The sequence below is a fragment of the Sphaerodactylus townsendi genome, linkage group LG17, assembly GCF_021028975.2.
Source record: "Sphaerodactylus townsendi isolate TG3544 linkage group LG17, MPM_Stown_v2.3, whole genome shotgun sequence".
Lineage (NCBI taxonomy): Eukaryota > Metazoa > Chordata > Lepidosauria > Squamata > Sphaerodactylidae > Sphaerodactylus > Sphaerodactylus townsendi.
In genome coordinates, this window is record NC_059441.1 from 17,999,173 (window position 1) to 18,010,672 (window position 11,500).

Consider the following 11,500-nt stretch of genomic DNA (forward strand, 5'->3'; position numbering starts at 1 on the left):
AGTATTCCTGCAATATATTAATCATTTGAAAATCTGGCACCTGGGAACCAGATTTCAAAATAAGGTGCTGTCGGCAAGCTTCTAGTTCAACCTTAGTTCAACCTTCCCTCCCCTGCCACGCCACCTCTGTGGCTGATAAGCTATGCCGGGCCCTGCCACAGATTGGTGACCCATTTGCTTTACAGCATAACAAATAAGGGCGGAAGTGGTGAACTCCCCAAAAGACACGGGCTACTGTTTTGAGGGTGGTGTGCCAGGGATTGTGGGCTTCCCCAAAGGAATCCTCTTTAACAGCCATTTGTAGGTGGCTCTGGATTCCGCTAGTCACTCACAAATGAATTTCATTGCATGCAACACATAAGTGGAATGGCGGAGGCAAGCTGGACGAGGAGAAGGTGAACTAGGGGCCCCTCTAGAGAGCCCCTTTTATAACTTGCAGGACTGTAGATTCCTACAAGAATGGCTTGCATTCAGTTATACAGAGACTGCATGCCAAACCTCCCGTGCTCATGCATGACTGCTGTTTCGCTACTCCGTTAGTTTTGTTCATGTTCGTTTCAGTGTGGGGCTTGCGGAAGAGAGCCTCCTTCTGTTGATGCTTGTGTGCCCTTTGTCTCTACACAGCAGTGACAGAAATGTTCTTTTCGTTGATTTCTTTACTCGGCAAACCATCATGAGGTCTAAAGGCAGATTTCTGCACTTAAAGCAACAGTCTTTTTTTTTTAGTTCTGGTTTGACAATGTTGTCACATGCAGTTGTCTCTATGATAATGTTTTGTGTTTGCGCGGTAATCAAAGGCATTATATTTAGCATTTCCAGCATAAAGTTGACTTTGAAAAAAAGAAGGCATTGTAATAGCAGCTTATAGGAGGACAATCCTAAATGCTCTTACATGTTTGGAGTTCCTGACGGATTATTGGAAAGAAGTGTGTGTGTGTGTGTTTTAGGATTGGGACCTCCGTCTTTAGCATACCCCTGCGAAGTAAGTAGGTAAGTAAGCATTTATCCCCAAATTGGGATTAATGGGAATACCTGTTAAGTGGCATACGTGGAGCCCCACAACTCAGGCATTGTCTACATCAGGGGTCTGCCACCTGCGGCTCTCCAGATGTTCATGGACTACAATTCCCATCAGCCCCTGCCAGCATGGCCAATTGGCCATGCTGGCAGGGGCTGATGGGAATTGTAGTCCATGAACATCTGGAGAGCTGCAGGTGGCAGACCCATGGTCTACATATACAGCAGAATTAGATGGTAGGGGACTGTACCACTTGAGACTGCAGGTGGTATGATGTTATTTTGAATGCTCCCCCTTGGAGGAAAAAACCTACCTTAATTACTTTATTACTCATTCATTTTCTGTTTGCAAGAAAGGTTTTACGCCGGGGAGTATTCTGAAATGCGGCCCCCCCCCCCCCCCAAAAAAAAAAAAAAAAAACGTTCTCAAGTGGAATAGCCTATTCTACCACCTCAGGGTTCTGCCACCTACTGTAGTGGCAAAACAAGGAAATAAACTTCAGACAATATTTGTGGCTTCTAGACTTTCACTCAGACCATACTTGCCTTAACGATTGAGTGCTGTATTGCATCACACTTTGAACTGCTGTCAGCTCCTGTTTCACAATATACTTTTGTTTTTGATTTGTGCTTTGCTGTATCTATGTTTCAGTGCTTTTATGAAAAATATGTATAACTTTATAAATCCGCTAGATTACCTATACGAAATAATTGCCCTTAAAACTGTACTCTGGCCTACTTTTTCTATTTACGATTAAATATCTTTTCCACACATGGCGTTGGGTTCCTTCCCTTTCCAATTATTGCAAGTCTGTGAACACGGTTATAATTATTTAAATTGCTTTTATTTTACTTCCGTTGTAAATATGATACCTGAAGAAAGCGGCACGTGCTTGTAAGTTTGCGTTCTGTGTTCAACAGGTTTATGGAGGAGAAGTCTATCTGTGGATACCAATCTTGATCCTCCTTGATTTGAGATTGCAAATGCCTGAGCAGACCAGGTGCTCGGGAGCAGCAGCAGCAGAAGGCCATTGCTTTCACATCCTGCATGTGAGCTCCCAAGGGCATCTGGTGGGCCACTGCAAGTAGCAGAGTGCTGGACTAGATGGACTGTGGTCCGATCCATCAGGCTCTTATGTTCTTATGCCTGGTGCGATCAGAGTCTTGAAATGGCTTTTTAGGGTGCTCAGCCCCTTGTCAGCACAGTCTAAATAAGCATAGTTAGACCCTTCCTCAGCCCACTGACTTCAATAGACTGAGGACCAAAACTAGACATTGCATTGTCCTACCTCTGACCACTAATGCCATTTTAGGGACAACTCTGCCATTTAAAAATGCTGCACAGTGCTGCATAAATCGGGAATCTTAATGTCTTCGCCACTCTTTCCAAGTGCTGAAGCAAACATTTTTGAATAGTTGAATGTGTCAAATGGCTCTGGTAGCCAAGGGCAGGACACGTGGCCACTGGCATCTCAGTTTGACCCCTAGAATGATGTGATTCTGTTTAGCATGGCACTAATGAATCACTTGGAAGCACCTGTGAACAGGTGTGGCCCTTGCATTTGGCTCCACAATTTCTCAAGAGAAAGCTCTTTAAGGCTGGGGGGCTGCTTCAGACTTGGCTCAACAGAGCGGGAGGCAGCAATTAGGCACGCAACCATTGCACAGTAGAACGAGATACGCAGAAGAGAACGTGATTGGTGTCACCTCGCACATTAACTGGAGCACGTCAGCATTTTGTCCCCTGCAGCTCCTGTTCTGTCCAAAACGTCTTCCTGTTGAGCCCTTCAGCTGAACTTAGACCTGGTAGCACAACGAAGGCTCTCTCTTTTGGCAACCCTGGTTCTCCTTCAAGGCCACTCTTTGTGCAGGCTCCCAGCATTTCTTCCCATTTTGACACCAGCTTCAGCACAAGACACTGCCAAACTACAACTCCCAGGATTCCTGGGGGATTTGCTCCTATGGACCTGTATCTGTTTTGGAGACAAAAGCCCTTGAAGAAGAATCTTCTTACTTCCTTACTGGATTTCTGGCTCCTTGGGCTCCCAGGTGGACAACCAGAGCCAGCTAGGCTGCAGGCTGCCTGAAGGATTGAGCTTAGGTAGACCAAGAAGAACAACATCTTCACATTAACTGAAAGAAAAGTCATATATTGGTAGTTAATAGTTTGTTCTCTGGGCCCGTTTACATTCAGTGTCCTCAATACATCAGTTTCTTATGATAGGTTGTGAGTACAGTTTTCCAACAGTCATTTTGTGAAGGCTCTTCATTCACTTGAGGGTCAGTGTGATCATTATAGTGCCAGACTATACCTTTTTCCCCACAAAAAGATCTTAGGAGTTGTGCGAATAAATCCGCCACATCTTCCCGGACCTTCTTTGTGGTGGCTGCTTTTGTCTTTTGCGGGGTGGGTGGACAAGAGGACGGCTGTCTGCATTTTGGAGATCCGTTGTGATTCTGGGAGAAGTCCAGGCCTGACCTAGAAGGGTGTAACCCCACCTGCCCTGGATGATGCCTCCAACTCTTGCCTTTTGGGTTGTTTGTTTATATTTTTGACCCCTAGCCTGATCTTGGCCCTGTTTCCTATCTCGAGTGGTTTGGGCTGGTGGCTTGCTCTTCTGACTCTCAACCTCATCTTGACCCTTATGCCCCTGATCTTGAGTTCTGTCCAGACACCTGATGGGAAGTGAGAAAGACACCCACATTGTCCTGGCTCAGTGTTGTAAGACTACCTTCTTCATGTGGACCTCTGGCAGTGACCAAGGATTCAGTGTGGTAGATGCTGGGAAGGGGTAGATTTTGCTTAGCTGGCACTGAGCTGCCATTAACTGTGGGATACAAATGTTTAAATAATCAAAAACTAGGGAGGTAGGCGTGCAACCTAACCTGCAGAAAGTACTATAGGCTGTTGTCTCTTCCTTGAGAGCCATAAGAACATAAGAACAAGCCAGCTGGATCAGACCAGAGTCCATCTAGTCCAGCTCTCTGCTACTCGCAGTGGCCCACCAGGTGCCATTGGGAGCTCACATGCAGGATGTGAAAGCAATGGCCTTCTGTGGCTGCTGCTCCTGAGCACATGGACTGTTAAGGCATTTGCAATCTCAGATCAAGGAGGATCAAGATTGGTAGCCATAAATCGACTTCTCCTCCATAAATCTGTCCAAGCCCCTTTTAAAGCTATCCAGGTTAGTGGCCATCACCACCTCCTGTTGATCAAGCATCGCTATGAAGAAGTGTTTCTCTTTCTATTAGTCCTAATTCTCTCCCCAGCATACTTTTACCAATGTGTGCGTGGTGTAGTGGTGAAGAGCAGGTGGGTTCTAATCTGGAGAACCGGGTTTGATTCCCCACTCCTCCACCTGAGTGGCAGAGGCTTATCTGGTGAACCAGATGCGTTTCCGCACTCCTACATTCCTGCTGGGTGACCTTGGGCTGGTCATAGTTCTCTCAGACCCTCCTCCGCCTCCTCCTCCTCTTTTCTTCTCATGCTGTGAGAAGTTTTACCTGTATGTTTCTAAATAGTTTTTTAAAGATCCAGCAGAAAAACAAAGCTTGTTTTTTTTGCTAGTCTATTCTGTTTCTTTTAAGCTGAGACCAACTTTTTAGTCTCAAGAAGAGCTCAATTGCTAACATTTGAAGTGGACGTTGGCACCAACTATGAGCGCTGGTCGACTTTGCAAGAAACGCGACCGATATTTGAAGTTGCTGTGATGCAGCCACTTGTTTCCCACATGAGTCAAACACCTTTCTGGTTTGTGTCAGACGATGTGTCAGTTTGATGCCTGTTCGATTTGTAGCATTTAGCCTGGTTGCCTTCCACAAGTGTGTCCTTCATATTTTTCCTTCTATACATGTATCCATGTGGCCAGACCGGGCAGGTCAAGGCAGAGGGCAATTCCGCACAGGAGTAAAATAGGTTCGACCCAGTTCCCTGAGAAGGGAACTAACCTAGGTCGAAGCCATTGTTGTTCCCCACTGCAACCAGCTTGATCCCAGCTCAGAGGGTGGAATCATCCTGTGCCTCTTTGCCGCTCCGTTCTGATTGGCTACTGTTCTACGGCCATGTTCCATCTATCCCCACACACGTTATAAAAAAAACTGCCACAGGAATGGAGGGACCAAGGTGGCATTTTTTGATTGGCCAGCTGTATGCATGCCCGAAACACTCAGCTGTGATTGGCTGGTGACTCCTGGCACCAGAGATTCCGCACTTTACTGGAATCGAGCTGAGTTCGCAACTGGAGTCGGAAATTTGACCATTACATGGGGCGAAGCTGGTACAAAACCACGTCGATCCCAGTGGTTGTTCGGAGCACTTAGGTCGAACGCAGCTCGAACTTAGGTTGATAACCCAAGTGCGGAATCGACCAGAGACAATCAGAGTGGACCCTAACCCCTATTTTACCACTCCACCAAGCAAAGTATCTTCATTTGTTTATTAAAATATTTATCCCTCACCTTTCGTTTTGGCTCAAGTTTAATGTCTTCCTCCAATCTCAAGAACCTTCCTCCAGATTAAGCAACTCTTCCATTGGAGGAACTAGCCTTTTTCTCTGGACTGGAGGAAGCGTCACTTAAGTAAAAGGATGGTTGGGTCCACTCCATTCTCTGGCCCAAGCGAAGATGGAACAAAGCAATTTCTTCCTTGCTTCTCTAGAAATAATGCTTAATTCAGTATAATGCCCAGACAGCAGAGACGTATCTAGGGAAAATGTAGCCCAGTACAAAATCTTGAGTTTTCCGTGCCCCTCCCCCCAGATTGGGAGAGACAGAGACGGTGAGAGAGAGAGAGAGACGGTGAGAGAGAGCCTTCTCCATTCTCCAAGCTTGGGAGGGCGCGCTGCACAAAGCCGTGAGTCATCGCAGCCAGCCAGGAGGCGCGGGAGTTTGAAACTTGAAGAGCGGCAAGCTCGGTAACGTCTCAACCCTCCCCCCCGTAACTACGGCCCTTACCAACGCCACTGACACTCTTCAACTCAAGTGATTAGGCTTAGCTTCCCGGTTCCCCATCCCCAGGCAAGGAAGGCTGCGCAAAAAAAAAAAAACTGCTGCGGCTGGCTGCTTTCCCTTGATGTAGTGTGGATGTTTTGTATTTTATGTTTTTGTGTTGTGTTTTCCTGCTTCTTTAAACATGCTACATGGAGCAAGGAGTTTTTATAGTCGGCAAGTCTTAATGCAAATTGGGCTGAAATGTGAAATGGCTATTACAGACGATTTCATACGTCTTCACAATATACCGGCAGAGGCAGTTGCTAGGACCCTGGGGGAACCCTGGATTACAATTCCTGGTAGGAGGCTGAGACAAAGGCGGGACAGAAGGAGAAAGAGAGGGTGCCGGGCTGGTGTTTTTACTAAGCTGGGAAGGTATCAATTCAAGTCTGCACTTCCAAGCATTTTTCTTACTAATGCACGTTCTCTTAACAACAAAATGGATGAACTAAGGCTACAGACTGTGAAGAGCAGGTTTGGCAAGAACAGCTGCGTTTTATTAATTACAGAAACCTGGCTTCACTCACACATTCCCGATGCAGCAGTTGAGCTACCTGGCTTCACTTCGTTCTGGCAGGACAGAAGCAGTAAAGATTCTGGCAAGCAGAAAGGAGGGGGATTAAGTCTCTATGTGAACAAGAGCTGGTGCACTTCAATGCAGAAGAAGCATCAATGGGGTCACTGCTCAAAGGATTTGGAAAGTATGACTGTTAGATGTAGACCCATATATCTGCCACGGGAGTTCAGTGTGGTTATCATCATTGCAGTATACATTCCACCTGATGCTAATGCTACCATAGCTTTGAGCTCTCTGTACAAATAACATTGTTTGACAACCAGCAGAAAAAGCATCCTGATGCTGTGCCTGGGCATTATGGTAGGAGGAGAGACTTCTAATCATACCTAATTTAAAAACAGTGCTCCCTCAAACTCCTCTACCCAGCATGTTAGGTGCCCTACGAGAGGATCCTAAATACATTAGATAAAGTGTATACCCAACATTAAGGGGATGCCTACATAGGTGATACAATTACCACACTTGGGTCAGTCAGACCATTTGTCACTGTTTCTAGCACCAGCATATATTCCATTCCTTGGGAGGCGGGTGTTGCCTGTAATAAAGCCTGTGAAATCCTGGCCTGATGATGCCTCTAAACTACTTCTAAGATTGTTTTGAGACAACAAAATTGGGATGTTTTCTACCACCCAGATCTGGAAGAGTATACCCACTGCTGTTCCCTTGAGTTATATCACCTACTGCACAGACACTCTTACTGTGGGATAAAAGCGCATCCGATTTACTCTCCAACCATAAAACCCTGGATGATGTAAAGGAGGGTTCAAGCTGACTTTTTTTTTGCATGACAGGAATATTGCTTTTCAGATCTGGTGATGAGGCAAAAATATAGTGCGGCGAGAGCCAGGTCTCAAGAGAGGTATTCGACAAGCCAAGATGAGTTATAAAGAGAAAAATTAGAGGGATTATTTCAATAATAACAACATATTAGAGGCAGGTGTGGCAGGGATTCAACAAATTACCAATCATAAATCAAATCAAATGACATTTCTGTAGATGGGGGATTCTTCTCTCTGGCAGAGGAGCTAAAATCACAATTTCTTTTGCCAGCTTTGAAACAGGTCTATCAGGGGAAGGAGATTGACACACACAGCCACTAGGTGATTGCAGCTCACAACCTCCTCACTGTGGAGGAACATGAGGTGAGGCAAGTGCCTTGAGGGCTGTGAATCCAAGGAAGGCTGCTGCTGACCCGGATGGTATCTCCCGGTCGGGTGTTAAAGTTGGAATGCAGCTAACCTAACTGGCTGGTGTTTTTACTGGGATCTTTAATCGATCTTGTATCCCAGTCCACCATCCCATCTTGTTTGAAAGCTTCCACCATTGTTTCACCAATACCAAAGAGATTTCCTGCTGACAATCTTCAGGGATTATAGGACCAGTGGCACTTCACCCCCACTCATCATGGAAGTGTTTTGAAAAACTGGTCCATAGGCATATTAGGTTCTTGCCTTCCAGATATACATTTGATAAAACATCAGTTCAGAGCATATCGGACCTAATAGATCTACTGAGCAAGAGAACATGCCATTGCCATTAAGAACTTCTCCACACACTTGCTTCTCTTTGACGCATCTGGAAAATCAGGGGAATTATGTGTGCGGAATGCTCTTTCTATGGACTTTTTAGTTCCGCATTTAATACAACCCTCTAAGCCACAAAGACTGAGTGACGAAACTTGTGGATCTTGGACTCCTCAAGCATTCAATCTTGTTTGTGGATTAGGGACTCTCTTGTCTGGATCGTTCCCAGAGGGTTAGACTGGGAAATCGGGTTTCCTCAGTTCTTACTCTAAATATGGGAACGCCCACAGGGCTGTGTATTGAGTCCTTTTACTGTTCACCCTTCTTTTATACATATGGACTGTACTCCTGTCTATCATAGGCTAACAATTCATTACCAAATTTGCTTGGATGATTAACAACGCGGTGGTGGGGCTCCATCTCTGGAGGGATGAGAATCTGCTCTATCGGAATGAAGTGGACCGACTGCTCCTCATGGTGCAGGGAAAATAACCTGGTTCTTAACACTCAACAAGACAAAAGGAGCTCATAGTGGACTATAGAAGGAATAGCTCTAGGAAATTCAGCCCTTGACTCATGTAAATGGAGATCAAGTGGAGCGGGTGGCTAGTTTTAAATTTCTGGGCTGCTATGATTAAAGAGGACTTGACCTGGGGCGTATAGACTGCTGCAGTGGTAAATAAAGAAAGCTCCAGCAAAGACTGTACTTTCTGGAGACTTTTAAGGAAGCAAGAACTAGATGGGAAACTTCGGGTGTCCTTCTACCGCTGTGCGAGGGAGAGTGGCTTGACCTACTGCATCTGGGTCTGGTTCTGCAGTTGCACAGTGGCGCAGAGGAAGGCGGTCGAGAGGGGGATGACTACTGCACAAAGGATTATCGGCTGCCCTCTTCCCTCCTTGGAAGAAATCTACTATAATTCCCGAAGCCTAAATAAAAGCTCCAAAAATATTCTTGAGGGACCCTGGTCTCCATCCAGCACACTCTCTTTTTTGAACTGTTACCATCTGGCAGGACGCATACAGGGCCCTCAGAACTAGGGACACAAAGAGGCTTAGAGACAGCTTCTACTCTAAGAGAGGCTGTGGCTATGCTAAACTCCGCTGCTTCATATTGATGTATTTGGGGCTGTGTAGGGATGGGTGGAGGAAGGGGAAAGTGAGGACGATGTATGAGTCTGAAATTGTGTGCATCGAGGAATGCTGCTGTAAATTTCGTTGTGCGTGCACAATGACAATAAAAATGCTTATGCTTATGCTTATGCTTATTATTGGGCAGCCGCCCTCCCCTGCCACAACCAAACAATGTTTTTTTGCACCAGGTCTTGAAGTCAGTGTATGGACCTGGGGGGAAGGAGGAGGAGTGTGTGTGGGATTTTCCGCCCCCCCCCCCCACGTGACTAAATGGCCGTAGTCTGGGGACATTTGACCCCATATGTCCCCCCGGTGGTACGCCCCTGAACTGAACTGTTGCAAGCAATTCAGAGATCTGGTGCTCACTTATGTAATGAAACACCAGAAAAGACCTCTGATGTTTCATAGCAGATGCTAGAATATTTCTGGGACAATTTAAGAGTGAGAGCCAGCAAGACCAGGTGCATTCATATCATAAACAAACACGTTTGTGTGTGCGTGTGCGTGCGTGCGTGTGCCATCAAGTCACAGCTGCCATGGCAGCCCCAAAGGGTTTTCAAGGCAAGAGACATTGAGAGGTGGTTTGCCATGTTCTGCATCACAACTCTGGTAGTCCTTGGAGGTCCGCCTTCCAAATTTTAATCAGGGCTAACCTTGCTTTGATTCTGAGATCTGATGAAATAAGGGAGCAATGACAATCCTAAAACCTCTGCCCTAAGTCTGAATGGCACCATCCTGTGCAATTACAGGAAAATTCTGTTTGCATCATCCAGTCTAGTGTCTCCAAATTAGAGGTGACTGTATTGATACGCTGTTGCCTCCAGACAGAAAAAGGAACATCAGGTTTTTCCCTGTGAATAGAATATTTTGGGAAATTGATGGGGCTCTTACTTCCTTCCATGTTGGGTTCATTGTGCAATGCAACCACAAACTCTAATACACTGTGCAAGAAGAAGTCAGTCTGATTTTTCCTTGCTGGGTTTAAATGGTCAATTTGGTGCAGAAACGCTGAACTGTTGCAAGCAATTCAGAGATCTGGTGCTCACTTATGTAATGAAACACCAGAAAAGACCTCTGATGTTTCATAGCAGATGATAGAATATTTGCGGGACAATTTAAGAGGAAAGAAATTACGACATTGCCTTTGTAACTGGGATGCTAATTCTATTGTGGGCTTCCAGTTGGGTCATCCTTCATTTAAAATGGAAATCCTAGCTTTTTACTTCTTGGATTTGAAAAGTGGTCATCATTTCTTGTTACCGTGTTTCCCCGAAAATAAGACAGTGTCTTATATTAATTTTTGCTCCCAAAGATGCGCTATGTCTTATTTTCAGAGGATGTCTTATTTTTCTGTGTTCTGTTTGTCAGGCATGCTTCCAAACAAAAACTTTGCTACGTCTTACTTTCGGGGGATGCCTTATATTTCGCACTTCAGCGAAACCTCTAGTACGTCTTATTTTCAGGGGATGTCTTATATTCGGGGAAACAGGGTAGTTCCTGCAATGGAGTTGGCCGATCACTAACCTTTTGGGAAGGCATGCAGACCACACCCAGCATGTAAGATATGGGAGGACCATTGACGCGAATAGCGAACATCTATTATACTTGCTTACAGATTTGGCAGAAAGGATGACCATATGGGATTTTTCCCAGGGCTTTGACTGCTCAACTCTTTTTAACAATTAGCCCCAAACAGCATTTCTATTCATGCCATTTCCACTGAGCAAATACATCGTCAACATATTGTCGAAAATACATCTTCCTCTGCTTGTGTCCCATTCAGCTTGAAAGGAAGGTAAACTGTAACAACTCCTTGTTTGCATCAGGTAATATTTGCTAAGTCTTTTTACATGTGTCCCTCTGATGGTTATTTGTTCTTTTTTCCAATTAATGCCTTTTTCAATGAATGTCCCTATTGGCTTTACGGTGTCTCCTTTCAAAATCAAAGATACAAGGGGAAATGTCACATCGAATATTTTGTTGCCTGTGCTGTGCTTTCATTCTGAAAACATTTGTGACTAAGAGATTGCTTCCTGTTTGTTCTTCCAAACTGTAATCCTAATTGCAGGCAATGGCCAACTCTTTGTAGAAGGAACATTGCTTTGTAAATTTGGAGTAGACCTGCAAACTTCTGAATTCTTTTTTTAAATGACCTATTCAACATTTTTCCACATTTCCCTCATTGGCCCTTGGTCTTCTTGTTTTACAGAGCGCATCAAATGCGTTAGTAACTATCAGTATAATTCTGAATTGGCAGCTGGAC